The sequence below is a fragment of the Musa acuminata genome, chromosome BXJ2-1, assembly GCF_036884655.1.
Source record: "Musa acuminata AAA Group cultivar baxijiao chromosome BXJ2-1, Cavendish_Baxijiao_AAA, whole genome shotgun sequence".
In the NCBI taxonomy this organism is placed as follows: domain Eukaryota; kingdom Viridiplantae; phylum Streptophyta; class Magnoliopsida; order Zingiberales; family Musaceae; genus Musa; species Musa acuminata.
In genome coordinates, this window is record NC_088338.1 from 25738137 (window position 1) to 25762641 (window position 24505).

The 24505-nt window shown below is 50.7% G+C and overlaps 25 non-coding genes and 10 pseudogenes across 25 annotated transcripts; all 35 read right to left on the reverse strand.

The window, feature by feature from the left end:
• Positions 1–15: 15 nt before the first annotated feature.
• On the reverse strand, positions 16–134 carry LOC135600992 (5S ribosomal RNA). Its single transcript, XR_010483299.1, has one exon. It is a non-coding gene; the product is annotated as a 5S ribosomal RNA (ribosomal RNA).
• A 348-nt stretch (positions 135–482) lies between these two features.
• On the reverse strand, positions 483–601 carry LOC135601169 (5S ribosomal RNA). Its single transcript, XR_010483471.1, has one exon. It is a non-coding gene; the product is annotated as a 5S ribosomal RNA (ribosomal RNA).
• Positions 602–951: 350 nt separating this feature from the next.
• LOC135600694 (5S ribosomal RNA) lies at positions 952–1070 on the reverse strand. Its single transcript, XR_010483010.1, has one exon. It is a non-coding gene; the product is annotated as a 5S ribosomal RNA (ribosomal RNA).
• A 350-nt stretch (positions 1071–1420) lies between these two features.
• On the reverse strand, positions 1421–1539 carry LOC135602019 (5S ribosomal RNA; annotated as a pseudogene).
• A 350-nt stretch (positions 1540–1889) lies between these two features.
• Positions 1890–2008, reverse strand: LOC135600432 (5S ribosomal RNA). The gene has a single exon (XR_010482753.1). It is a non-coding gene; the product is annotated as a 5S ribosomal RNA (ribosomal RNA).
• A 350-nt stretch (positions 2009–2358) lies between these two features.
• On the reverse strand, positions 2359–2477 carry LOC135600519 (5S ribosomal RNA). The gene has a single exon (XR_010482839.1). It is a non-coding gene; the product is annotated as a 5S ribosomal RNA (ribosomal RNA).
• A 350-nt stretch (positions 2478–2827) lies between these two features.
• LOC135602021 (5S ribosomal RNA) lies at positions 2828–2946 on the reverse strand (annotated as a pseudogene).
• Positions 2947–3296: 350 nt separating this feature from the next.
• LOC135600433 (5S ribosomal RNA) lies at positions 3297–3415 on the reverse strand. Its single transcript, XR_010482754.1, has one exon. It is a non-coding gene; the product is annotated as a 5S ribosomal RNA (ribosomal RNA).
• A 350-nt stretch (positions 3416–3765) lies between these two features.
• Positions 3766–3884, reverse strand: LOC135602008 (5S ribosomal RNA; annotated as a pseudogene).
• A 350-nt stretch (positions 3885–4234) lies between these two features.
• LOC135599729 (5S ribosomal RNA) lies at positions 4235–4353 on the reverse strand. The gene has a single exon (XR_010482073.1). It is a non-coding gene; the product is annotated as a 5S ribosomal RNA (ribosomal RNA).
• A 348-nt stretch (positions 4354–4701) lies between these two features.
• On the reverse strand, positions 4702–4820 carry LOC135602850 (5S ribosomal RNA; annotated as a pseudogene).
• A 350-nt stretch (positions 4821–5170) lies between these two features.
• Positions 5171–5289, reverse strand: LOC135600434 (5S ribosomal RNA). The gene has a single exon (XR_010482755.1). It is a non-coding gene; the product is annotated as a 5S ribosomal RNA (ribosomal RNA).
• A 350-nt stretch (positions 5290–5639) lies between these two features.
• On the reverse strand, positions 5640–5758 carry LOC135602009 (5S ribosomal RNA; annotated as a pseudogene).
• A 350-nt stretch (positions 5759–6108) lies between these two features.
• LOC135599730 (5S ribosomal RNA) lies at positions 6109–6227 on the reverse strand. The gene has a single exon (XR_010482074.1). It is a non-coding gene; the product is annotated as a 5S ribosomal RNA (ribosomal RNA).
• A 350-nt stretch (positions 6228–6577) lies between these two features.
• Positions 6578–6696, reverse strand: LOC135600357 (5S ribosomal RNA). The gene has a single exon (XR_010482680.1). It is a non-coding gene; the product is annotated as a 5S ribosomal RNA (ribosomal RNA).
• Positions 6697–7044: 348 nt separating this feature from the next.
• Positions 7045–7163, reverse strand: LOC135601571 (5S ribosomal RNA). Its single transcript, XR_010483861.1, has one exon. It is a non-coding gene; the product is annotated as a 5S ribosomal RNA (ribosomal RNA).
• Positions 7164–7513: 350 nt separating this feature from the next.
• On the reverse strand, positions 7514–7632 carry LOC135601090 (5S ribosomal RNA). The gene has a single exon (XR_010483394.1). It is a non-coding gene; the product is annotated as a 5S ribosomal RNA (ribosomal RNA).
• Positions 7633–7980: 348 nt separating this feature from the next.
• LOC135602851 (5S ribosomal RNA) lies at positions 7981–8099 on the reverse strand (annotated as a pseudogene).
• Positions 8100–8449: 350 nt separating this feature from the next.
• LOC135600531 (5S ribosomal RNA) lies at positions 8450–8568 on the reverse strand. Its single transcript, XR_010482851.1, has one exon. It is a non-coding gene; the product is annotated as a 5S ribosomal RNA (ribosomal RNA).
• A 350-nt stretch (positions 8569–8918) lies between these two features.
• LOC135600514 (5S ribosomal RNA) lies at positions 8919–9037 on the reverse strand. Its single transcript, XR_010482834.1, has one exon. It is a non-coding gene; the product is annotated as a 5S ribosomal RNA (ribosomal RNA).
• Positions 9038–18110: 9073 nt separating this feature from the next.
• On the reverse strand, positions 18111–18229 carry LOC135601468 (5S ribosomal RNA). Its single transcript, XR_010483761.1, has one exon. It is a non-coding gene; the product is annotated as a 5S ribosomal RNA (ribosomal RNA).
• Positions 18230–18467: 238 nt separating this feature from the next.
• LOC135600234 (5S ribosomal RNA) lies at positions 18468–18586 on the reverse strand. Its single transcript, XR_010482560.1, has one exon. It is a non-coding gene; the product is annotated as a 5S ribosomal RNA (ribosomal RNA).
• A 350-nt stretch (positions 18587–18936) lies between these two features.
• On the reverse strand, positions 18937–19055 carry LOC135601405 (5S ribosomal RNA). Its single transcript, XR_010483699.1, has one exon. It is a non-coding gene; the product is annotated as a 5S ribosomal RNA (ribosomal RNA).
• Positions 19056–19405: 350 nt separating this feature from the next.
• On the reverse strand, positions 19406–19524 carry LOC135600123 (5S ribosomal RNA). Its single transcript, XR_010482453.1, has one exon. It is a non-coding gene; the product is annotated as a 5S ribosomal RNA (ribosomal RNA).
• Positions 19525–19878: 354 nt separating this feature from the next.
• On the reverse strand, positions 19879–19997 carry LOC135602084 (5S ribosomal RNA; annotated as a pseudogene).
• A 238-nt stretch (positions 19998–20235) lies between these two features.
• On the reverse strand, positions 20236–20354 carry LOC135600124 (5S ribosomal RNA). Its single transcript, XR_010482454.1, has one exon. It is a non-coding gene; the product is annotated as a 5S ribosomal RNA (ribosomal RNA).
• Positions 20355–20704: 350 nt separating this feature from the next.
• LOC135600660 (5S ribosomal RNA) lies at positions 20705–20823 on the reverse strand. The gene has a single exon (XR_010482977.1). It is a non-coding gene; the product is annotated as a 5S ribosomal RNA (ribosomal RNA).
• A 350-nt stretch (positions 20824–21173) lies between these two features.
• LOC135601764 (5S ribosomal RNA) lies at positions 21174–21292 on the reverse strand (annotated as a pseudogene).
• A 350-nt stretch (positions 21293–21642) lies between these two features.
• LOC135600803 (5S ribosomal RNA) lies at positions 21643–21761 on the reverse strand. Its single transcript, XR_010483117.1, has one exon. It is a non-coding gene; the product is annotated as a 5S ribosomal RNA (ribosomal RNA).
• Positions 21762–22111: 350 nt separating this feature from the next.
• Positions 22112–22230, reverse strand: LOC135602944 (5S ribosomal RNA; annotated as a pseudogene).
• Positions 22231–22468: 238 nt separating this feature from the next.
• On the reverse strand, positions 22469–22587 carry LOC135599922 (5S ribosomal RNA). Its single transcript, XR_010482260.1, has one exon. It is a non-coding gene; the product is annotated as a 5S ribosomal RNA (ribosomal RNA).
• A 350-nt stretch (positions 22588–22937) lies between these two features.
• LOC135601416 (5S ribosomal RNA) lies at positions 22938–23056 on the reverse strand. The gene has a single exon (XR_010483711.1). It is a non-coding gene; the product is annotated as a 5S ribosomal RNA (ribosomal RNA).
• Positions 23057–23406: 350 nt separating this feature from the next.
• Positions 23407–23525, reverse strand: LOC135604239 (5S ribosomal RNA). Its single transcript, XR_010484207.1, has one exon. It is a non-coding gene; the product is annotated as a 5S ribosomal RNA (ribosomal RNA).
• A 350-nt stretch (positions 23526–23875) lies between these two features.
• LOC135601092 (5S ribosomal RNA) lies at positions 23876–23994 on the reverse strand. The gene has a single exon (XR_010483396.1). It is a non-coding gene; the product is annotated as a 5S ribosomal RNA (ribosomal RNA).
• A 350-nt stretch (positions 23995–24344) lies between these two features.
• Positions 24345–24463, reverse strand: LOC135602149 (5S ribosomal RNA; annotated as a pseudogene).
• Positions 24464–24505: the final 42 nt, after the last annotated feature.

A 24505-nucleotide genomic window follows, 5' to 3' on the forward strand; every position in this document is an offset into this window, starting at 1 on the left:
CTCGGGATGCAAAAAGGAGTGCAACACGAGGACTTCCCAGGGGGTCACCCATCCTAGTACTACTCTAGCCCAAGCACGCTTAACTTCGGAGTTTTGATGGGATCCGGTGATTTAGTGGTGCCATTATCGCACCCGTTTCGCGTGCTTCGTCCCTCGCCTATGTGCACGTCGCGGTCGGCGTATCAATGTCCGGAGCCTCTTGCCCGTCACGAAACCGTCGGCGCTTTCTCGAACGTTCTCGAAATCCCTATTGCAAGCTCTCTCCGAGTCCTAGCCCGACGACTGCATATCGGTCACGGCAAGCGCGTGCCGAAACCATCGGCACTTTCTAGAACGATCCCGGAATCGCTATTGCGACCCGAATCCGGAAAGCTCTCCGAGCCCCTCGATACTGACTGCGTAGCGGTCACAGCAAATTTCCAGCCCCAAAACAATCGTCTCGGAGCTCTACGGGAGATGTTTCGTGTCCCGGGATGCAAAAAGGAGTGCAACACGAGGACTTCCCAAGGGGTCACCCATCGCAATACTACTCTGGCCCAAGCACGCTTAACTTCGGTGTTTTGATGGGATCCGGTGATTTAGTGCTGGCATTATCGCACCCGTTTCGCGAGCTTCGTCCCTCGCCTGTGTGCACGTCGCGGTCAGCGCATCCACGTCCGGAGCCTCTTGCCCGTCAAGAAACCGTCGTCGCTTTCTCGAACGTTCACGAAATCCCTATTGCAAGCTCTCTCCGAGCCCTAGCCCGACGATTGCGTATCGATCACGGCAAGCACGTGCCGAAAGCATCGGCACATTCTAGAACGATCTCGGAATCGCTATTGCGACCCCAATCCGGAAAGCTCTCTCGGAGCCCCTCGATACTGACTGCGTAGCGGTCACAGCAAATTTCCAGCCCCAAAACAATCGTCTCGGAGCTCTACGGGAGATGTTTCGTGTCCCGGGATGCAAAAAGGAGTGCAACACGAGGACTTCCCAAGGGGTCACCCATCGCAGTACTATTCTGGCCCAAGCACGCTTAACTTCGGTGTTTTGATGGGATCCGGTGATTTAGTGCTGGCATTATCGCACCCGTTTCGCGAGCTTCGTCCCTCGCCTGTGTGCACGTCGCGGTCAGCGCATCCACGTCCGGAGCCTCTTGCCCGTCAAGAAACCGTCGTCGCTTTCTCGAACGTTCACGAAATCCCTATTGCAAGCTCTCTCCGAGCCCTAGCCCGACGATTGCGTATCGATCACGGCAAGCACGTGTCGAAAGCATCGGCACATTCTAGAACGATCTCGGAATCGCTATTGCGACCCCAATCCAGAAAGCTCTCTCGGAGCCCCTTGATACTGACTGCGTAGCGGTCACAGCAAATTTCCAGCCCCAAAACAATCGTCTCGGAGCTCTACGGGAGATGTTTCGTATCCCGGGATGCAAAAAGGAGTGCAACGCGAGGACTTCCCAGGGGGTCACCCATCCTAGTACTACTCTGGCCCAAGCACGCTTAACTTCGATGTTTTGATGGGATCCGGTGATTTAGTGCTAGAATTATCGCACCCGTTTCGCGAGCTTCGTTCCTCGCCTATGTGCACGTTGCGATCGGCACATCCACGTCCGAAGCCTCTTGCCCGTCACGAAACCGTCGTCACTTTCTCGAACGTTCACGAAATCCCTATTGCAAGCTCTCTCCGAGCCCTAGCCCGACGATTGCGTGTCGATTACGGCAAGCACGTGCCGAAACCATCGGCACTTTCTAGAACGATCTCGGAATCGCTATTGCGACCCCAATCCGGAAAGCTCTCTCGGAACCCCTCGATACTGACTGCGTAGCGGTCACAGCAAATTTCCAGCCCCAAAACAATCGTCTCGGAGCTCTACGGGAGATGTTTCGTATCCCGGGATGCAAAAAGGAGTGCAACACGAGGACTTCCCAGGGGGTCACCCATCCTAGTACTACTCTGGTCCAAGCACGCTTAACTTCGGTGTTTTGATGGGATCCGGTGATTTAGTGCTGGCATTATCGCACCCGTTTCGCGTGCTTCGTCCCTCGCCTATGTGCACGTCGCGGTCGGCGCATCCACGTCCGGAGCCTCTTGCCCGTTAAGAAACCGTCGTCGCTTTCTCGAACGTTCACGAAATCCCTATTGCAAGCTCTCTCCGAGCCCTAGCCCGACGATTGCGTATCGATCACGGCAAGCACGTGCCGAAACCATCGGCACATTCTAGAACGATCTCGGAATCGCTATTGCGACCCCAATCCGGAAAGCTCTCTCGGAGCCCCTCGATACTGACTGCGTAGCGGTCACAGCAAATTTCCAGCCCCAAAACAATCGTCTCGGAGCTCTACGGGAGATGTTTCGTATCCCGGGATGCAAAAAGGAGTGCAACACGAGGACTTCCCAGGGGGTCACCCATCCTAGTACTACTCTGGCCCAAGCACGCTTAACTTCGGTGTTTTCATGGGATCCGGTGATTTAGTGCTGGCATTATCGCACCCGTTTCGCGTGCTTCGTCCCTCGCCTATGTGCACGTCGCGGTCGGCGTATCAACGTCCGGAGCCTCTTGCCCATCACGAAACCGTCGGCGCTTTCTCGAACATTCACGAAATCCCTATTGCAAGCTCTCTCCGAGCCCTAGCCCGACGACTGCGTATCAGTCACGGCAAGCGCGTGCCGAAACCATCGGCACTTTCTAGAACGATCTCGGAATCGCTATTGCGACCCCAATCCGGAAAGCTCTCTCGGAGCCCCTCGATACTGACAGCGTAGCGGTCACAGCAAATTTCCAGCCCCAAAACAATCGTCTCGGAGCTCTACGGGAGATGTTTCGTATCCCGGGATGCAAAAAGGAGTGCAACGCGAGGACTTCCCAGGGGGTCACCCATCCTAGTACTACTCTGGCCCAAGCACGCTTAACTTCGATGTTTTGATGGGATCCGGTGATTTAGTGCTAGAATTATCGCACCCGTTTCGCGAGCTTCGTTCCTCGCCTATGTGCACGTCGCGATCTGCGCATCCACGTCCGGAGCCTCTTGCCCGTCACGAAACCGTCGTCGCTTTCTCGAACGTTCACGAAATCCCTATTGCAAGCTCTCTCCGAGCCCTAGCCCGACGATTGCGTGTCGATCACGGCAAGCACGTGCCGAAACCATCGGCACTTTCTAGAACGATCTCGGAATCGCTATTGCGACCCCAATCCGGAAAGCTCTCTCGGAACCCCTCGATACTGACTGCGTAGCGGTCACAGCAAATTTCCAGCCCCAAAACAATCGTCTCGGAGCTCTACGGGAGATGTTTCGTATCCCGGGATGCAAAAAGGAGTGCAACACGAGGACTTCCCAGGGGGTCACCCATCCTAGTACTACTCTGGTCCAAGCACGCTTAACTTCGGTGTTTTGATGGGATCCGGTGATTTAGTGCTGGCATTATCGCACCCGTTTCGCGTGCTTCATCCCTCGCCTATGTGCACGTCGCGGTCGGCGCATCCACGTCCGGAGCCTCTTGCCCGTCAAGAAACCGTCGTCGCTTTCTCGAACGTTCACGAAATCCCTATTGCAAGCTCTCTCCGAGCCCTAGCCCGACGATTGCGTATCGATCACGGCAAGCACGTGCCGAAACCATCGGCACATTCTAGAACGATCTCGGAATCGCTATTGCGACCCCAATCCGGAAAGCTCTCTCGGAGCCCCTCAATACTGACTGCGTAGCGGTCACAGCAAATTTCCAGCCCCAAAACAATCGTCTCGGAGCTCTACGGGAGATGTTTCGTATCCCGGGATGCAAAAAGGAGTGCAACACGAGGACTTCCCAGGGGGTCACCCATCCTAGTACTACTCTGGCCCAAGCACGCTTAACTTCGGTGTTTTCATGGGATCCGGTGATTTAGTGCTGTCATTATCGCACCCGTTTCGCGTGCTTCGTCCCTCGCCTATGTGCACGTCGCGGTCGGCGTATCAACGTCCGGAGCCTCTTGCCCGTCACGAAACCGTCGGCGCTTTCTCGAACGTTCACGAAATCCCTATTGCAAGCTCTCTCCGAGCCCTAGCCCGACGACTGCGTATCGGTCACGACAAGCGCGTTACGAAACCATCGGCACTTTCTAGAACGATCTCGGAATCGCAATTGCGACCCAAATCCGGAAAGCTCTCTCCGAGCCCCTCGATACTGACTACGTAGCGGTCACAGCAAATTTCCAGCCCCAAAACAATCGTCTCGGAGCTCTACGGGAGATGTTTCGTATCCCGGGATGCAAAAAGGAGTGCAACACGAGGACTTCCCAGGGGGTCACCCATCCTAGTACTACTCTAGCCCAAGCACGCTTAACTTCGGAGTTTTGATGGGATCCGGTGATTTAGTGCTGCCATTATCGCACCCGTTTCGCGTGCTTTGTCCCTCGCCTATGTGCACGTCGCGGTTGGCGTATCAACGTCCGGAGCCTCTTGCCCGTCACGAAACCGTCGGCGCTTTCTCGAACGTTCACGAAATCCCTATTGCAAGCTCTCTCCGAGCCCTAGCCCGACGACTGCGTATCGGTCACGGCAAGCGCGTGCGGAAACCATCGGCACTTTCTAGAACGATCTCGGAATCACTATTACGACCCCAATCCGGAAAGCTCTCCGAGCCCCTCGATACTGACTGCGTAGCGGTCACAGCAAATTTCCAGCCCCAAAACAATCGTCTCGGGGCTCTACGGGAGATGTTTCGTATCCCAGGATGCAAAAAGGAGTGCAACACGAGGACTTCCCATGGGGTCACCCATCCTAGTACTACTCTGGCCCAAGCACGCTTAACTTAGATGTTTTGATGGGATCCGGTGATTTAGTGCTAGCATTATCGCACCCGTTTCGCGAGCTTCGTCCCTCGCCTATGTGCACGTCGCGATCTGCGCATCCACGTCCGGAGCCTCTTGCCCGTCACGAAACCGTCGTCGCTTTCTCGAACGTTCACGAAATCCCTATTGCAAGCTCTCTCCGAGCCCTAGCCCGACGATTGCGTGTCGATCACGGCAAGCACGTGCCGAAACCATCGGCACTTTCTAGAACGATCTCGGAATCGCTATTGCGACCCCAATCCGGAAAGCTCTCTCGGAACCCCTCGATACTGACTGCGTAGCGGTCACAGCAAATTTCCAGCCCCAAAACAATCGTCTCGGAGCTCTACGGGAGATGTTTCGTATCCCGGGATGCAAAAAGGAGTGCAACACGAGGACTTCCCAGGGGGTCACCCATCCTAGTACTACTCTGGTCCAAGCACGCTTAACTTCGGTGTTTTGATGGGATCCGGTGATTTAGTGCTGGCATTATCGCACCCGTTTCGCGTGCTTCATCCCTCGCCTATGTGCACGTCGCGGTCGGCGCATCCACGTCCGGAGCCTCTTGCCCGTCAAGAAACCGTCGTCGCTTTCTCGAACGTTCACGAAATCCCTATTGCAAGCTCTCTCCGAGCCCTAGCCCGACGATTGCGTATCGATCACGGCAAGCACGTGCCGAAACCATCGGCACATTCTAGAACGATCTCGGAATCGCTATTGCGACCCCAATCCGGAAAGCTCTCTCGGAGCCCCTCAATACTGACTGCGTAGCGGTCACAGCAAATTTCCAGCCCCAAAACAATCGTCTCGGAGCTCTACGGGAGATGTTTCGTATCCCGGGATGCAAAAAGGAGTGCAACACGAGGACTTCCCAGGGGGTCACCCATCCTAGTACTACTCTGGCCCAAGCACGCTTAACTTCGGTGTTTTCATGGGATCCGGTGATTTAGTGCTGTCATTATCGCACCCGTTTCGCGTGCTTCGTCCCTCGCCTATGTGCACGTCGCGGTCGGCGTATCAACGTCCGGAGCCTCTTGCCCGTCACGAAACCGTCGGCGCTTTCTCGAACGTTCACGAAATCCCTATTGCAAGCTCTCTCCGAGCCCTAGCCCGACGACTGCGTATCGGTCACGACAAGCGCGTTACGAAACCATCGGCACTTTCTAGAACGATCTCGGAATCGCAATTGCGACCCAAATCCGGAAAGCTCTCTCCGAGCCCCTCGATACTGACTACGTAGCGGTCACAGCAAATTTCCAGCCCCAAAACAATCGTCTCGGAGCTCTACGGGAGATGTTTCGTATCCCGGGATGCAAAAAGGAGTGCAACACGAGGACTTCCCAGGGGGTCACCCATCCTAGTACTACTCTAGCCCAAGCACGCTTAACTTCGGAGTTTTGATGGGATCCGGTGATTTAGTGCTGCCATTATCGCACCCGTTTCGCGTGCTTTGTCCCTCGCCTATGTGCACGTCGCGGTTGGCGTATCAACGTCCGGAGCCTCTTGCCCGTCACGAAACCGTCGGCGCTTTCTCGAACGTTCACGAAATCCCTATTGCAAGCTCTCTCCGAGCCCTAGCCCGACGACTGCGTATCGGTCACGACAAGCGCGTTACGAAACCATCGGAACTTTCTAGAACGATCTCGGAATCGCAATTGCGACCCCAATCCGGAAAGCTCTCTCCGAGCCCCTCGATACTGACTACGTAGCGGTCACAGCAAATTTCCAGCCCCAAAACAATCGTCTCGGAGCTCTACGGGAGATGTTTCGTATCCCGGGATGCAAAAAGGAGTGCAACACGAGGACTTCCCAGGGGGTCACCCATCCTAGTACTACTCTAGCCCAAGCACGCTTAACTTCGGAGTTTTGATGGGATCCGGTGATTTAGTGCTGCCACTATCGCACCCGTTTCGCGTGCTTTGTCCCTCGCCTATGTGCACGTCGCGGTCGGCGTATCAATGTCCGGAGCCTCTTGCCCGTCACGAAACCGTCGGCCCTTTCTCGAACGTTCTCGAAATCCCTATTGCAAGCTCTCTCCGAGCCCTAGCCCGACGACTGCGTATCGGTCACGGCAAGCGCGTGTCGAAACCATCGGCACTTTCTAGAACGATCTCGGAATCGCTATTGCGACCCCAATCCGGAAAGCTCTCCGAGCCCCTCGATACTGACTGCGTAGCGGTCACAGCAAATTTCCAGCCCCAAAACAATCGTCTCGGAGCTCTACGGGAGATGTTTCGTGTCCCAGGATGCAAAAAGGAGTGCAACACGACGACTTCCCAGGGGGTCACCCATCCTAGTACTACTCTGGCCCAAGCACGCTTAACTTCGGTGTTTTGATGGGATCCGGTGATTTAATGCTGGCATTATCGCACCCGTTTCGCGAGCTTCGTCCCTCGCCTATGTGCACGTCGCGGTCAGCGCATCCACGTCCGGAGCCTCTAGCCCGTCAAGAAACCGTCGTCGCTTTCTCGAACGTTCACGAAATCCCTATTGCAAGCTCTCTCCGAGCCCTAGCCCGACGATTGCGTATCGATCACGGCAAGCACGTGCCGAAACCATCGGCACATTCTAGAACGATCTCGGAATCGCTATTGCGACCCCAATCCGTAAAGCTCTCTCGGAGCCCCTCGATACTGACTGCGTAGCGGTCACAGCAAATTTCCCGCCCCAAAACAATCGTCTCGGAGCTCTACGGGAGATGTTTCGTATCCCGGGATGCAAAAAGGAGTGCAACACGAGGACTTCCCAGGGGGTCACCCATCCTAGTACTACTCTGGCCCAAGCACGCTTAAATTCGGTGTTTTGATGGGATCCGGTGATTTAGTGCTGGCATTATCGCACCCGTTTCGCGTGCTTCGTCCCTCGCCTATGTGCACGTCGCGGTCGGCGTATCAACGTCCGGAGCCTCTTGCCCGTCACGAAAACGTCGGCGCTTTCTCGAACGTTCACGAAATCCCTATTGCAAGCTCTCTCCGAGCCCTAGCCCGACGACTGCGTATCGGTCACGGCAAGCGCGTGCGGAAACCATCGGCACTTTCTAGAACGATCTCGGAATCACTATTACGACCCCAATCCGGAAAGCTCTCCGAGCCCCTCGATACTGACTGCGTAGCGGTCACAGCAAATTTCCAGCCCCAAAACAATCGTCTCGGGGCTCTACGGGAGATGTTTCGTATCCCAGGATGCAAAAAGGAGTGCAACACGAGGACTTCCCATGGGGTCACCCATCCTAGTACTACTCTGGCCCAAGCACGCTTAACTTAGATGTTTTGATGGGATCCGGTGATTTAGTGCTAGCATTATCGCACCCGTTTCGCGAGCTTCGTCCCTCGCCTATGTGCACGTCGCGGTCGGCGCATCCACGTCCGGAGCCTCTTGCCCATCACGAAACCGTCGTCGCTTTCTCGAACGTTCACGAAATCCCTATTGCAAGCTCTCTCCGAGCCCTAGCTCAACGATTGCGTATCGATCACGGCAAGCACGTGCCGAAACCATCGGCACTTTCTAGAACGATCTCGGAATCGCTATTGCGACCCCAATCCGTAAAGCTCTCTCGGAACCCCTCGATACTGACTGCGTAGCGGTCACAGCAAATTTCCAGCCCCAAAACAATCGTCTCGGAGCTCTACGGGAGATGTTTCGTATCCCGGGATGCAAAAAGGAGTGCAACACGAGGACTTCCCAGGGGGTCACCCATCCTAGTACTACTCTGGCCCAAGCACGCTTAACTTCAGTGTTTTGATGGGATCCGGTGATTTAGTGCTGGCATTATCGCACCCGTTTCGCGTGCTTCGTCCCTCGCCTATGTGCACGTCGCGGTCGGCGTATCAACGTCCGGAGCCTCTTGCCCGTCACGAAACCGTCGGCGCTTTCTCGAACGTTCACGAAATCCCTATTGCAAGCTCTCTCCGAGCCCTAGCCCGACGACTGCGTATCGGTCACGGCAAGCGCGTGCCGAAACCATCGGCACTTTCTAGAACGATCTCGGAATCGCAATTGCGACCCCAATCCGGAAAGCTCTCTCCGAGCCCCTCGATACTGACTACGTAGCGGTCACAGCAAATTTCCAGCCCCAAAACAATCGTCTCGGAGCTCTACGGGAGATGTTTCGTATCCCGGGATGCAAAAAGGAGTGCAAAACGAGGACTTCCCAGGGGGTCACCCATCCTAGTACTACTCTGGCCCAAGCACGCTTAACTTCGGTGTTTTGATGGGATCCGGTGATTTAGTGCTGGCATTATCGCACCCGTTTCGTGCGCTTCGTCCCTCGCCTATGTGCACGTCGCGGTCGGCGTATCAACGTCCGGAGCCTCTTGCCCGTCACGAAACCGTCGGCGCTTTCTCGAACGTTCACGAAATCCCTATTGCAAGCTCTCTCCGAGCCCTAGCCCGACGACTGCGTATCGGTCACGGCAAGCGCGTGCCGAAACCATCGGCACTTTCTAGAACGATCTCGGAATCGCTATTGCGACCCCAATCCGGAAAGCTCTCTCTGAGCCCCTCGATACTGACTGCGTAGCGGTCACAGCAAATTTCCAGCCCCAAAACAATCGTCTCGGAGCTCTACGGGAGATGTTTCGTATCCCGGGATGCAAAAAGGAGTGCAACACGAGGACTTCCCAGGGGGTCACCCATCATAGTGTTGAATCTCATATTTTGATAATGAAACTACTTAATATATGTTTATGATTTAATATGCGTTTTGAGTGACGCTGGATGCTTTGATCAGGATGAGACAATTACAGCAGGATCATCATGTTGTGCCGGAGGAACATGTCAGAAGATTGGACGTCGGGCCGGTGGATCGGTCGACGTATCGACAGAAGGCTTCGGGTCGTGGACTCGGGCATCGGGCCAAGAAGAGCGGGTATTGTGCCAAAGATATCGGAGTTGCGGAGCCAACAGGCCGATTGGACAATAGGCTGCAGGAAAGGACGATGCGCCGAAGAATCGGACGAAGCGTCGAGGGACCAATGACATGTCGGACAACTTGGTTAATTGCTTAGGATTAATTGTCTCGATCGAAGTTTTTGTTTTAAGTGTGCAGGATTAACTACGATGAAAGTTAGACAAGCAGCAGGAGTTGCGCCGGAGTCAAGTTCATGATCACAGTGGGAGTTCGAGAGTTCGACGGAAGTTCGGACGGTCGTCGGAGGTCTGCGAGAACAGATCCGAGAAGTCCAGAAGCTTGCCAAGCGAAGCTCGTCGGAACTTGCCAAGTGGATCGTCGCAAAGTCCAGGAGTTTGCCGGAAGTCCGCAGGAGCATCACCGAGGGTTCATCGGATGATCGACGGAAGTTCGCCGGAAACTCGCCGGAAGAAGCGATTGACGCACCGAAGCAAAGCTGCAGAAATTGTCTTAGATCTAATCGTAGTTAGCACATTGATTAAGTTGGAAAATGGGAGGTGATCCCATTAACTTAATCTTGGGCCAATTGGGCCCGAATTCGGACTGGTTTGGGCCAAGTTTGGAGCCCAACCAGTGATCTGGAATAGTGCCAGGAGGTGCAACCGCCTAGGCCAGGAGGTGGCACCGCCTGGGCTAAGCCTCCCAGCGAGACTGGGCGGTGCAACCTCTCCAGCCGGGAGGTGGCACCGCCTGAGCTCAGTCTTCGAGCAAGACTGGGCGGTGCAACCTCCCTGACAGAGAGGTGGCACCGCCTGAGCTCAGTCTTCGAGCAAGACTGGGCGGTGCAACCTCCCTGGCAGAGAGGTGGCACCGCCTGAGCTCGGTCTTCGAGCTCTGCCAGGCGGTGCAACCTCTCCAGTCAGGAGGTGCAACCGCCTGATCCCGGAATTCCGGGATTTGATCGTTTTGAGCTCCAAATTTGAATTGGGTTGGGTCCTATAAATACCCCACCCATTCAGCACTGAGACAGCAAGAACTCAAGCCGAAATCTTGATCTTTTCAGTGGTTCTTAGAGCTCAAAACTGCTAGTTTTCCTCCTCCTTCTGTTCTTCAAGTTTGAGTTGTAAAGAGAGGAGAGAAAACATTTGTAAGGGTTGTCTCCTGAGCCCGTCAAAAGGAGTGAATCTGTAAGAGGGTAGTTGGCCTTCGCCTATTGAAGGAAGGCTCCTAGTTGACGTCGGTGACCTCGCCGGTGGAGGAAGCCAAAAGTGGAGTAGGTCAAGACTGACCGAACCACTCTAAATCTCTGGTTTGCGTTTATTTTGAGCACTTTATCATTACTGCAAACCTCCTACATAGCTACTGCTCTCTGCGCTTTTACGAACGAGTTCTGTGCAGTTTACGTTCACATCTTAATTCCATTTACAAACTGCAAACTGCTCTCTGCGCTTTTACGAACGAATTCTGTGCAGTTTACGTTTACGTCTTGATTCCATCTACAAACTGCAAACTATCTCTCTGCGCTTTTACGAATGAGTTCTGTGCAGTTTACGTTTACGTCTTGATTTCACTTACAACTGCAAACTATCTTCTGCGCCTTTTTTACGGACAAGGTTCTGTGCAGTTTACGTTCACATCTTGATTTCATTTACAACTGCAAACTGTCTTCTGCGCTTTTACGAACAAGGTTCTGTGCAGTTTACGTTTACGTCTTGATTTCATTTAGAACTGCAAACTGTCATCTGCGTTTAGACGCAAATTGCGTTTAGACGCAAACTGCGTTTAGACGTAAACTGTGCTTAGACGCAAACTGCGTTTAGACGCAAACTGCGTTTAGACGTAAGCTGCGTTTAGACATAAACTGCGCTTAGACGCAAACTGTGTTTAGACGCAAACTGCACTTAGACGCAAACTGCGTTTAGACGTAAATCTGCGTTTATACGTAAATCTACGTTTTAGACGTAAAACTACATTTAGACGTAAACTACGTTTAAACGTAAAATTGCGTTTTAGACGTAAACTGAGTTTGGACGTAAATCTGCGTTTAGACGTAAATCTACGTTTAGACGTAAATCTGCGTTTAGACGTAAAACTACGTTTAGACGCAAACTGCATTTAAACGTAAATTGTGTTTAGACGTAAACTACATTTAGACGTAAACTGCACTTAGTCATAAGTTATCTTTGAGTCGGCTTTTGCTTCAAAACTGATTTTTATCGAACGAACGCAGCTTTTGTTTTTAATCGCTAAAAGATATCCGCTGCACTAATTCACCCCCCCTTAGTGCTCTCGATCCTAACAATTGGTATCAGAGCGGGGTATTTCTCATTTCGGATTTACACCCGAGAGAAATGGCTCTTCAAGAGGGCTTTTCGGTCTTTCGTCCAGCGTTCTTTAACGGATTGGACTACTCTTATTGGAAAACTCGAATGAGAGTTTTCTTGATTTCTCTAAATCTGGATTTATGGAATATCGTTGAAAACGGTTTTCAACTTCCCTCTAAACCGATGAACGAATGGTCGGATTTAGAGAAGAAGTATTTTTCTTTAAACGCAAAGGCTATGAATGCCTTATTTTGCGCTTTGGACAAAAATGAGTTCAATCAGGTTTCTTTGTGCGAAACGGCTTTCGATATTTGGCGTGCTCTTGAAATCACGCACGAGGGAACTAGTAGAGTCAAAGACTCGAAAGTTAATATTTTACTGCATGATTTCGAGCTTTTTCATATGAAACCAAGCAAAACCGTTGTTGACATGTACACCCGTTTTACGGATGTCGTCAATGGTTTAAAATCACTTGGTAAAAGCTTTTCGGATTTTGAACTCGTTAACAAAGTTTTGCGCTCACTTTCTAAAACTTGGGATTCAAAAGTAACTGCTATTCAAGAATCGAAAAACTTGAACCAATTTCCACTTGAAGAACTAATTGGTTCATTGATCACATATGAAATGACGTGCAATGCACGTGAAGAACTTGAGAACCACCTTCCAAAGAACAAGAAGGATTTGGGACATAGAACATTTGAAGACCACTCGAGCATAAGCTCAAGTGATGGTGAACTTAAACTACAAATGAAACAAAAATTAAAAAGTAAAAAGAACGGAACTACTTGCTTTGAACGCAAGAAGAAGAACAAAAACTGGGATGAATCGAGCTCCTCCGAAAACGAGGAGAAAATCAACAAAGGCGAGGTGGCAAACTACGCCTCTACGCCTTTCGACGCTAAGGTAATCAAAATGCCTTTAATTTACTTCGAAATTACATGATGTTCTTCATGATGCATTTTTCCTTTTCTTTAAATTTTCTTGAAAATTATATTTTTAATAATTTAATAATGTAAATGCAAAAATATGAAATGATATGGTTGCTATTACTGATAATGATATGGTTGCTATTACTGATAATGATATGGTTGCTATTACTGATGTTGATATGGTTGCTATCACTGATGCTATGATTAGGCCGTACTTGCATCACCAAGAAATATATGATTGCTATCATTGCTATATGCCCTGTATCAAGATATCAAACAAAAATTTGCATCATACGAGCTGATATCTTACCATGTGATACAATGCTACACTTGCTAAAATATTCGAAATGTGTACATCATGCCCTGTATCAAGATATCAAACAAAATCTTGTTTCACAGTTTTACGCATTGATATCTTACCATATGATGAAATGCTACAATTGATGAACACTTGAAATGTAATCCTCTATCTTATTGATTTTTCAATAAATCTATGCTTGTCATACATGAATTTATTGAATGTAATTTTGAGGATGATTTCAGATTTGACAAATGCTTGATTCGTATTTATGACATAAGATACACTTTAAATATGAATCATGCATCAATCATGTTAAATGCTTCAATCATTTTCTATCTCTAGAGTTCTCGATTTTGATGAAATACAAGTGATAAATTCATTTATGATATCTTGTAAATCACTTGAATTATGAATGAGTTTTTTTTTTTATGCGTTAAAAGAATCACTTAAAAAGAAAATGCTTTTCCCATCTTATCGAGATTAATGATTTCATGATATTGTGTGAATCTCGAAATTGATTTTGATGAAATAGTAATAACGTTATTCATGTTATGAATCTCAAAAATGATAATATGCTTCATGTGATAATATGAATACACGAAACACTTATGATATGATTTTTATACAATTCCGTGTATTCATAAAATATTTATCTCCTCATCCAATAACTTTTCTTGATATTCCTTATGAGATGAAATGAAATAATGCATGAAATACAAATGAGGAGTTATTGATCATGCATGGTAGGATATAATTTGACAAAATTGATACCATCATGATATGAAACATTTATGATTTGCAATTATGCATGCAATACTTGTGTTTTCTAATTATGATGTGATGTATTGCATATGATGTAAATCATGATGAGTGCTAAGTTACACATTTTGAGAAGAAATTGCTATATTGAAACATTAATGTAATTATGAATGATGATATGATATTATGCATGTAATACTTCAACTTATGATAATGCAATGATAAAATATTCATGATGAAAAATTATCTTGACATTCATAACTTGATTATTCATCCTTTGTCATGATTTTGAAATCGTTGTAAAAGGAAAAAGAACTACAAAACTGTATTCTTCCTTTCTTTTTGACAATGACAAAGGGGGAGATAGCTAGCTTGCACAAGTCAAGAAGATGCAAAAACTTGATTGCTAACTTGCTTATTTCAAGAAGCAAAAATTATCTTCTTGAAAATCACTATCTTGAATATCTCAAGGAGCAAGACTTGCAACCTGCACATTACAATAGGAAGCAATAATCATGAGCCTACACAAGAAAGTTATCTTGCATTTGCTTTCGAAGTTTTTGCTAACTTGTATATCGTAAAAAAAATTGCTAGCTTGTAGTCTAAAGAGAAGCGAAAAGTTGCTATCTCAAAAGAAGCAAATGTGCTATCTTGCCTATCTCAAGAGGCAAAAATGCTAACTTGCACATCTAGCAAAACTTGACAAACTTGCATATCTCAAGAAGCAAGAGTTGCTTTCTTGAACATCTCTAAATTGCTAGCTTGCATGTTCTAAAAGTGCTATCTTGTATACTGTAGAACTTGCATATCTGAAACTTGATAGCCTGAATATTCTAAGCATGATGTAACATTTGCTAAATTTTTTGGCTTCAAAACTGCATGATGATAAAACTTGATAATATGTTTTCATGCAATAAGTTAAACCAATATCACAAACACTTGATTGTGATACTTCTCCTTTTTGTTGATGACAAAGGGGGAGAAGTATGTTGATGAAAGTATGTTGATGACATGACATGACATGTGATGCATAAGTTTATGCATAAGATCATGATAACGTGTTGCAAGTATTCATGATGAATATTGCAATGACTTGAATTCAGTTTGAATTCAAGGTTCTATCAATATGGCATATTGATAGGGGGAGTTTGTTTAAACTCCGGGAGTTAAGGTTAACTCCGTCATCAAGTAGTTGTCATCATCAAAAAGGGGGAGATTGTTGAATCTCATATTTTGATGATGAAAATACTTAATATATGTTTATGATTTAATATGCGTTTTGAGTGATGCAGGATGCTTTGATTAGGATGAGACAATTAAAGCAGGAACATCATGTTGTGCCGGAGGAACATGTCAGAAGATTGGACGTCGGGCCGGTGGATCGGTCGACGTATCGACAGAAGGCTTCGGGTCGTGGACTCGGGCATCGGGCCAAGAAGAGCGGGTATTATGCCAAGGATATCGGAGTTGCGGAGCCAACAGGCCGATTGGGCAATAGGCTGCAGGAAAGGACGATGCGCCGAAGAATCGGACGAAGCGTCGAGGGACCAATGACATGCCGGACAACTTGGTTAATTGCTTAGGATTAATTGTCTCGATCGAAGTTTTTGTTTTAAGTGTGCAGGATTAACTACGATGAAAGTTAGACAAGCAGCAGGAGTTGCGCCGGAGTCAAGTTCATGATCACAGTGGGAGTTCGAGAGTTCGACGGAAGTTCGGACGGTCGTCGGAGGTTCTGCGAGAACAGATCCGAGAAGTCCAGAAGCTTGCCAAGCGAAGCTCGTCGGAACTTGCCAAGTGGATCGTCGCAAAGTCCAGGAGTTTGCCGGAAGTCCGCAGGAGCATCACCGAGGGTTCATCGGATGATCGACGGAAGTTCGCCGGAAACTCGCCGGAAGAAGCGATTGACGCACCGAAGCAAAGCTGCAGAAATTGTCTTAGATCTAATCATAGTTAGCACGTTGATTAAGTTGGAAAATGGGAGGTGATCCCATTAACTTAATCTTGGGCCAATTGGGCCCGAATTCGGACTGGTTTGGGCCAAGTTTGGAGCCCAACCAGTGATTTGGAATAGTGCCAGGAGGTGCAACCGCCTAGGCTAGGAGGTGGCACCGCCTGGGCTAAGCCTCCCAGCGAGACTGGGTGGTGCAACCTCTCCAGCCGGGAGGTGGCACCGCCTGAGCTCAGTCTTCGAGCAAGACTGGGCGGTGCAACCTCCCTGACAGAGAGGTGGCACCGCCTGAGCTCAGTCTTCGAGCAAGACTGGGCGGTGCAACCTCCCTAGCAGAGAGGTGGCACCGCCTGAGCTCGGTCTTCGAGCTCTGCCAAGCGGTGCAACCACTCCAGTCAGGAGGTTCAACCGCCTGATCCCGGAATTCCGGGATTTGATCGTTTTGAGCTCCAAATTTGAATTGGGTTGGGGCCTATAAATACCCCACCCATTCAGCACTGAGACTGCAAGAACTCAAGCCGAAATCTTGATCTTTTCAGTGGTTCTTAGAGCTCAAAACTGCTAGTTTTCCTCCTCCTTCTGTTCTTCAAGTTTGAGTTGTAAAGAGAGGAGAGAAAACATTTGTAAGGGTTGTCTCCTGAGCCCGTCAAAAGGAGTGAATCTGTAAGAGGGTAGTTGGCCTTCGCCTATTGAAGGAAGGCTCCTAGTTGACGTCGGTGACCTCGCCGGTGGAGGAAGCCAAAAGTGGAGTAGGTCAAGACTGACCGAACCACTCTAAATCTCTGGTTTGCGTTTATTTTGAGCACTTTATCATTACTGCAAACCTCCTACATAGCTACTGCTCTCTGCGCTTTTACGAACGAGTTCTGTGCAGTTTACGTTCACATCTTAATTCCATTTACAAACTGCAAACTGCTCTCTGCGCTTTTACGTTTACGTCTTGATTCCATCTACAAACTGCAAACTATCTCTCTGCGCTTTTACGAATGAGTTCTGTGCAGTTTACGTTTACGTCTTGATTTCACTTACAACTGCAAACTATCTTCTGCGCCTTTTTTACGGACAAGGTTCTATGCAGTTTACGTTAACGTCTTGATTTCATTTACAACTGCAAACTGTCTTCTGCGCTTTTACGAACAAGGTTCTGTGCAGTTTACGTTTACATCTTGATTTCATTTAGAACTGCAAATTGTCATCTGCGTTTAGACGCAAATTGCGTTTAGACGCAAACTGCGTTTAGACGTAAACTGCGCTTAGACGCAAACTGCGTTTAGACGCAAACTGCGTTTAGACGTAAGCTGCGTTTAGACGTAAACTGCGCTTAGACGCAAACTGTGTTTAGACGCAAACTGCGCTTAGACGCAAACTGCGTTTAGACGTAAATCTGCGTTTAGACGTAAATCTGCGTTTAGACATAAATCTGCGTTTTAGACGTAAAACTGCGTTTAGACGTAAACTGCGTTTAAACGTAAAATTGCGTTTTAGACGTAAACTGAGTTTGGACGTAAATCTGCGTTTAGATGTAAATCTGCGTTTAGACGTAAATCTGCGTTTAGACGTAAAACTGCATTTAGACGCAAACTGCATTTAAACGTAAATTGTGTTTAGACGTAAACTACATTTAGACGTAAACTGCACTTAGTCATAAGTTATCTTTGAGTCGGCTTTTGCTTCAAAACTGATTTTTATCGAACGAACGCAGCTTTTGTTTTTAATCGCTAAAAGATATCCGCTGCACTAATTCACCCCCCCCTCTTAGTGCTCTCGATCCTAACACATAGTACTACTCTGGCCCAAGCACGCTTAACTTCGGTGTTTTGATGAGATCCGGTGATTTAGTGCTGGCATTATCGCACCCGTTTCGCGAGCTTCGTCCCTCGCCTATGTGCACGTCGCGGTCGGCGCATCAACGTCCGGAGCCTCTTGCCCATCATGAAACCGTCGTCGCTTTCTCGAACGTTCACGAAATCCCTATTGCAAGCTCTCTCCGAGCCCTAGCCCGACGACTGCGTATCGGTCACGGCAAGCGCGTGCCGAAACCATCGGCACTTTCTAGAACGATCTAGGAATCGCTATTGCGACCCCAATCCGGAAAGCTCTCTTTGAGCCCCTCGATACTGACAGCGTAGCGGTCACAGCAAATTTCCAACCCCAAAACAATCGTCTCGGAGCTCTACGGGAGATGTTTCGTATCCCGGGATGCAAAAAGGAGTGCAACACGAGGACTTCCCAGGGGGTCACCCATCGTAGTACTACTCTGGCCCAAGCACGCTTAACTTCGGTGTTTTGATGGGATCCGGTGATTTAGTGCTGCCATTATCGCACCCGTTTCGCGAGCTTCGTCCCTCGCCTATGTGCACGTCGCGGTCCGCGGTCACGGCAAGCGCGTGCCGAAACCATTGGCACTTTCTAGAACGATCTCGGAATCGCTATTGCGACCCCAATCCGGAAAGCTCTCTCCGAGCCCCTCGATACTGACTGCGTAGCGGTCACAGCAAATTTCCAGCCCCAAAACAATCGTCTCGGAGCTCTACGGGAGATGTTTCGTATCCCGGGATGCAAAAAGGAGTGCGACACGAGGACTTCCCAGGGGGTCACCCATCCTAGTAATACTCTGGCCCAAGCACGCTTAACTTTGGAGTTTTGATGGGATCCGGTGATTTAGTGCTGGCATTATCGCACCCGTTTCGCGTGCTTCGTCCCTCGCCTATGTGCACGTCGCGGTCGGCGCATCAACGTCCGGAGCCTCTTGCCCGTCACGAAACCGTCGTCGCTTTCTCGAACGTTCACGAAATCCCTATTGCAAGCTCTCTCCGAGCCCTAGCCCGACGACTGCGTATCGTTCACGGCAAGCACGTGCCGAAACCATCGGCACTTTCTAAAACGATCTCGGAATCGCTATTGTGACCCCAATGCGGAAAGCTCTCTCCGAGCCCCTCGATACTGACTGCGTAGCGGTCACAGCAAATTTCCAGCCCCAAAACAATCGTCTCGGAGCTCTACGGTAGATGTTTAGTATCCCGGGATGCAAAAAGGAGTGCAACACGAGGACTTCCCAGGGGGTCACCCATCGTAGTACTACTCTGGCCCAAGCACGCTTAACTTCGGAGTTTTGATGGGATCCGGTGATTTAGTGCTGGCATTATCGCACCCGTTTCGCGTGCTTCGTCCCTCGCCTATGTGCACGTTGCGGTCGGCGCATCAACGTCCGGAGCCTCTTGCCCGTCACGAAACCGTCGTCGCTTTCTCGAACGTTCACGAAATCCCTATTGCAAGCTCTCTCCGAGCCCTAGCCCGACGACTGCGTATCGGTCATGGCAAGCGCGTGCCGAAACCATCGGCACTTTCTAGAACGATCTCGGAATCGCTATTGCGACCCCAATCCGGAAAGCTCTCTCGGAGCCCCTCGATACTGATTGCGTAGCGGTCACAGCAAATTTCCAGCCTCAAAACAATCGTCTCAGAGCTCTACGGGAGATGTTTGGTATCCCGGGATGCAAAAAGGAGTGCAACACGAGGACTTCCCAGGGGGTCACCCATCGTAGTACTACTCTGGCCCAAGCACGCTTAACTTCGGTGTTTTGATGGGATCCGGTGATTTAGTGCTGGCATTATCGCACCCGTTTCGCGAGCTTCGTCCCTCGCCTATGTGCACGTCGCGGTCGGCGCATCAACGTCCGGAGCCTCTTACCCGTCACGAAACCGTCGTCGCTTTCTCGAACGTTCACGAAATCCCTATTGCAAGCTCTCTCCGAGCCCTAGCCCGACGACTGCGTATCGGTCATGGCAAGCGCGTGCCGAAACCATCGGTCGGCACTTTCTAGAATGATCTTGGAATCGCTATTGCGACCCCAATCCGGAAAGCTCTCTTGGAGCCCCTCGATACTGACTGCGTAGCGGTCACAGCAAATTTCCAGCCCCAAAACAATCGTCTCGGAGCTCTACGGGAGATGTTTCGTATCCCGGGATGCAAAAAGGAGTGCAACACGAGGACTTCCCTGGGGGTCACCCATCGTAGTACTACTCTGGCCCAAGCACGCTTAACTTCGGTGTTTTGATGGGATCCGGTGATTTAGTGCTGCCATTATCGCACCCGTTTCGCGAGCTTCGTCCCTCGCCTATGTGCACGTCGCGGTCCGCGGTCACGGCAAGCGCGTGCCGAAAACATTGGCACTTTCTAGAACGATCTCGGAATCGCTATTGCGACCCCAATCCGGAAAGCTCTCTCGGAGCCCCTCGATACTGATTGCGTAGCGGTCACAGCAAATTTCCAGCCCCAAAACAATCGTCTCAGAACTCTACGGGAGATGTTTTGTATCCCGGGATGCAAGAAGGAGTGCAACACGAGGACTTCCCAGGGGGTCACCCATCGTAGTACTACTCTGGCCCAAGCACGCTTAACTTCGGTGTTTTGATGGGATCCGGTGATTTAGTGCTGGCATTATCGCACCCGTTTCGCGAGCTTCGTCCCTCGCCTATGTGCACGTCGCGGTCGGCGCATCAACGTCAGGAGCCTCTTGCCCGTCACGAAACCGTCGTCGCTTTCTCGAACGTTCACGAAATCCCTATTGCAAGCTCTCTCCGAGCCCTAGCCCGACGACTGCGTATCGGTCATGGCAAGCGCGTGCCGAAACCATCGGCACTTTCTAGAATGATCTCGGAATCGCTATTGCGACCCCAATCCGGAAAGCCCTCTTGGAGCCCCTCGATACTGACAGCGTAGCGGTCACAGCAAATTTCCAGCCCCAAAACAATCGTCTCGGAGCTCTACGGGAGATGTTTCGTATCCCGGGATGCAAAAAGGAGTGCAACACGAGGACTTCCCTGGGGGTCACCCATCGTAGTACTACTCTGGCCCAAGCACGCTTAACTTCGGTGTTTTGATGGGATCCGGTGATTTAGTGCTGGCATTATCGCACCCGTTTCGCGAGCTTCGTCCCTCGCCTATGTGCACGTCGCGGTCAGCGCATCAACGTCCGGAGCCTCTTGCCCGTCGCGAAACCGTCGTCGCTTTCTCGAACGTTCACGAAATCCCTATTGCAAGCTCTCTCCGAGCCCTAGCCCGACGACTGCGTATCGGTCACGGCAAGCGCGTGCCGAAACCATCGGAACTTTCTAGAACGATCTCGGAATCGCTATTGCGACCCCAATCCGGAAAGCTCTCTCCGAGCCCCTCGATACTGACTGCATAGCGGTCACAGCAAATTTCCAGCCCCAAAACAATTGTCTCGGAGCTCTACGGGAGATGTTTCGTATCCCGGGATGCAAAACGGAGTGCAACACGAGGACATCCCAGCGGGTCACCCATCCTAGTACTACTCTGGCCCAAGCACGCTTAACTTCGGAGTTTTGATGGGATCCAGTGATTTAGTGCTGGCTTTATCGCACCCGTTTCGCGTGCTTCGTCCCTCGCCTATGTGCACGTCGCGGTCGGCGCATCAACGTCCGGAGCCTCTTGCCCATCACGAAATCGTCGTCGCTTTCTCGAACATTCACGAAATCCCTATTGTAAGCTCTCTCCGAGCCCTAGCCCGACGACTGCGTATCGGTCACGGCAAGCGCATGCCGAAACCATCGGCACTTTCTAGAACGATCTCGGAATCGCTATTGCGACCGCAATCCGGAAAGCTCTCTCGGAGCCCCTCGATACTAACTGCGTAGCGGTCACAGCAAATTTCCAGCCCCAAAACAATCGTCTCGGAGCTCTACGGGAGATGTTTCGTATCCCGGGATGCAAAAAGGATTGCAACACGAGGACTTCCCAGGGGGTCACCCATCGTAGTACTACTCTGGCCCAAGCACGCTTAACTTCGGTGTTTTGATGGGATCCGGTGATTTAGTGCTGGCATTATCGCACCCGTTTCGCGAGCTTCGTCCCTCGCCTATGTGCACGTCGCGGTCGGCGCATCAACGTCCGGAGCCTCTTGCCCGTCATGAAACCGTCGTCGCTTTCTCGAACGTTCACGAAATCCCTATTGCAAGCTCTCTCCGAGCCCTAGCCCGACGACTGCGTATCGGTCACGGCAAGCGCGTGCCGAAACCATCGGCACTTTCTAGAACGATCTAGGAATCGCTATTACGACCCCAATCCGGAAAGCTCTCTTTGAGCCCCTCGATACTGACAGCGTAGCGGTCACAGCAAATTTCCAGCCCCAAAACAATCGTCTCGGAGCTCTACGGGAGATGTTTCGTATCCCGGGATGCAAAAAGGAGTGCAACACGATGACTTCCCAGGGGGTCACCCATCGTAGTACTACTCTGGCCCAAGCACGCTTAACTTCGGTGTTTTGATGGGATCCGGTGATTTAGTGCTGCCATTATCGCACCCGTTTCGCGAGCTTCGTCCCTCGCCTATGTGCACGTCGCGGTCCGCGGTCACGGCAAGCGCGTGCCGAAACCATTGGCACTTTCTAGAACGATCTCGGAATCGCTATTGCGACCCCAATCCGGAAAGCTCTCTCCGAGCCCCTCGATACTAACTGCGTAGCGGTCACAGCAAATTTCCAGCCCCAAAACAATCGTCTCGGAGCTCTACGGGAGATGTTTCGTATCCCGGGATGCAAAAAGGAGTGCAACACGAGGACTTCCCAGGGGGTCACCCATCCTAGTACTACTCTGGCCCAAGCACGCTTAACTTTGGAGTTTTCATGGGATCCGGTGATTTAGTGCTGGCATTATCGCACCCGTTTCGCGTGCTTCGTCCCTCGCCTATGTGCACGTCGCGGTCGGCGCATCAACGTCCGGAGCCTCTTGCCCTTCACGAAACCGTCGTCGCTTTCTCGAACGTTCACGAAATCCCTATTGCAAGCTCTCTCCGAGCCCTAGCCCGACGACTGCGTATCGTTCACGGCAAGCGCGTGCCGAAACCATCGGCACTTTCTAAAACGATCTCGGAATCGCTATTGCGACCTCAATGCGGAAAGCTCTCTCCGAGCCCCTCGATACTGACTTCATAGCGGTCACAGCAAATTTCCAGCCCCAAAACAATTGTCTCGGAGCTCTAAGGTAGATGTTTAGTATCCCGGGATGCAAAAAGGAGTGCAACACGAGGACTTCCCAGGGGGTCACCCATCGTAGTACTACTCTGGCCCAAGCACGCTTAACTTCGGAGTTTTGATGGGATCCGGTGATTTAGTGCTGGCATTATCGCACCCGTTTCGCGTGCTTCGTCCCTCGCCTATGTGCACGTTGCGGTCGGCGCATCAACGTCCGGAGCCTCTTGCCCATCACGAAACCGTCGTCGCTTTCTCGAACGTTCACGAAATCCCTATTGCAAGCTCTCTCCGAGCCCTAGCCCGACGACTGCGTATCGGTCAAGGCAAGCGCGTGCCGAAACCATCGGCACTTTCTAGAACGATCTCGGAATAGCTATTGCGACCCCAATCCGGAAAGCTCTCTCGGAGCCCCTCGATACTGATTGCGTAGCGGTCACAGCTAATTTCCAGCCCCAAAACAATCGTCTCAGAGCTCTACGGGAGATGTTTTGTATCCCGGGATGCAAAAAGGAGTGCAACACGAGGACTTCCCAGGGGGTAACCCATCGTAGTACTACTCTGGCCCAAGCACGCTTAACTTCGGAGTTTTGATGGGATCCGGTGATTTAGTGCTGGCATTATCGCACCCGTTTCACGAGCTTCGTCCCTCGCCTATGTGCACGTCGCGGTCGGCGCATCAACGTCCGGAGCCTCTTGCCCGTCAGGAAACCGTCGTCGCTTTCTCGAACGTTCACGAAATCCCTATTGCAAGCTCTCTCAGAGCCCTAGCCCGACGACTGCGTATCGGTCATGGCAAGCGCGTGCCAAAACCATCGGTACTTTCTAGAATGATCTCGGAATCGCTATTGCGACCCCAATCCGGAAAGCTCTCTTGGAGCCCCTCGATACTGACTCCGTAGCGGTCACAGCAAATTTCCAGCCCCAAAACAATCGTCTCGGAGCTCTACGGGAGATGTTTCGTATCCCGGGATGCAAAAAGGAGTGCAACACGAGGTCTTCCCTGGGGGTCACCCATCGTAGTACTACTCTGGCCCAAGCACGCTTAACTTCGGTGTTTTGATGAGATCCGGTGATTTAGTGCCGGCATTATCGCACCCGTTTCGCGAGCTTCGTCCCTCGCCTATGTGCACGTCGCGGTCAGCGCATCAACGTCCGGAGCCTCTTGCCCGTCGCGAAACCGTCGTCGCTTTCTCGAACGTTCACGAAATCCCTATTGCAAGCTCTCTCCGAGCCCTAGCCCGACGACTGCGTATCGGTCACGGCAAGCGCGTGCCGAAACCATCGGAACTTTCTAGAACGATCTCGGAATCGCTATTGCGACCCCAATCCGGAAAGCTCTCTCCGAGCCCCTCGATACTGACTGCATAGCGGTCACAGCAAATTTCCAGCCCCAAAACAATCGTCTCGGAGCTCTACGGGAGATGTTTCGTATCCCGGGATGTAAAACGGAGTGCAACACGAGGACTTCCCAGCGGGTCACCCATCGTACTACTACTCTGGCCCAAGCACGCTTAACTTCGGTGTTTTGATGAGATCCGGTGATTTAGTGCTGGCATTATCGCACCCGTTTCGCGAGCTTCGTCCCTCGCCTATGTGCACGTCGCGGTC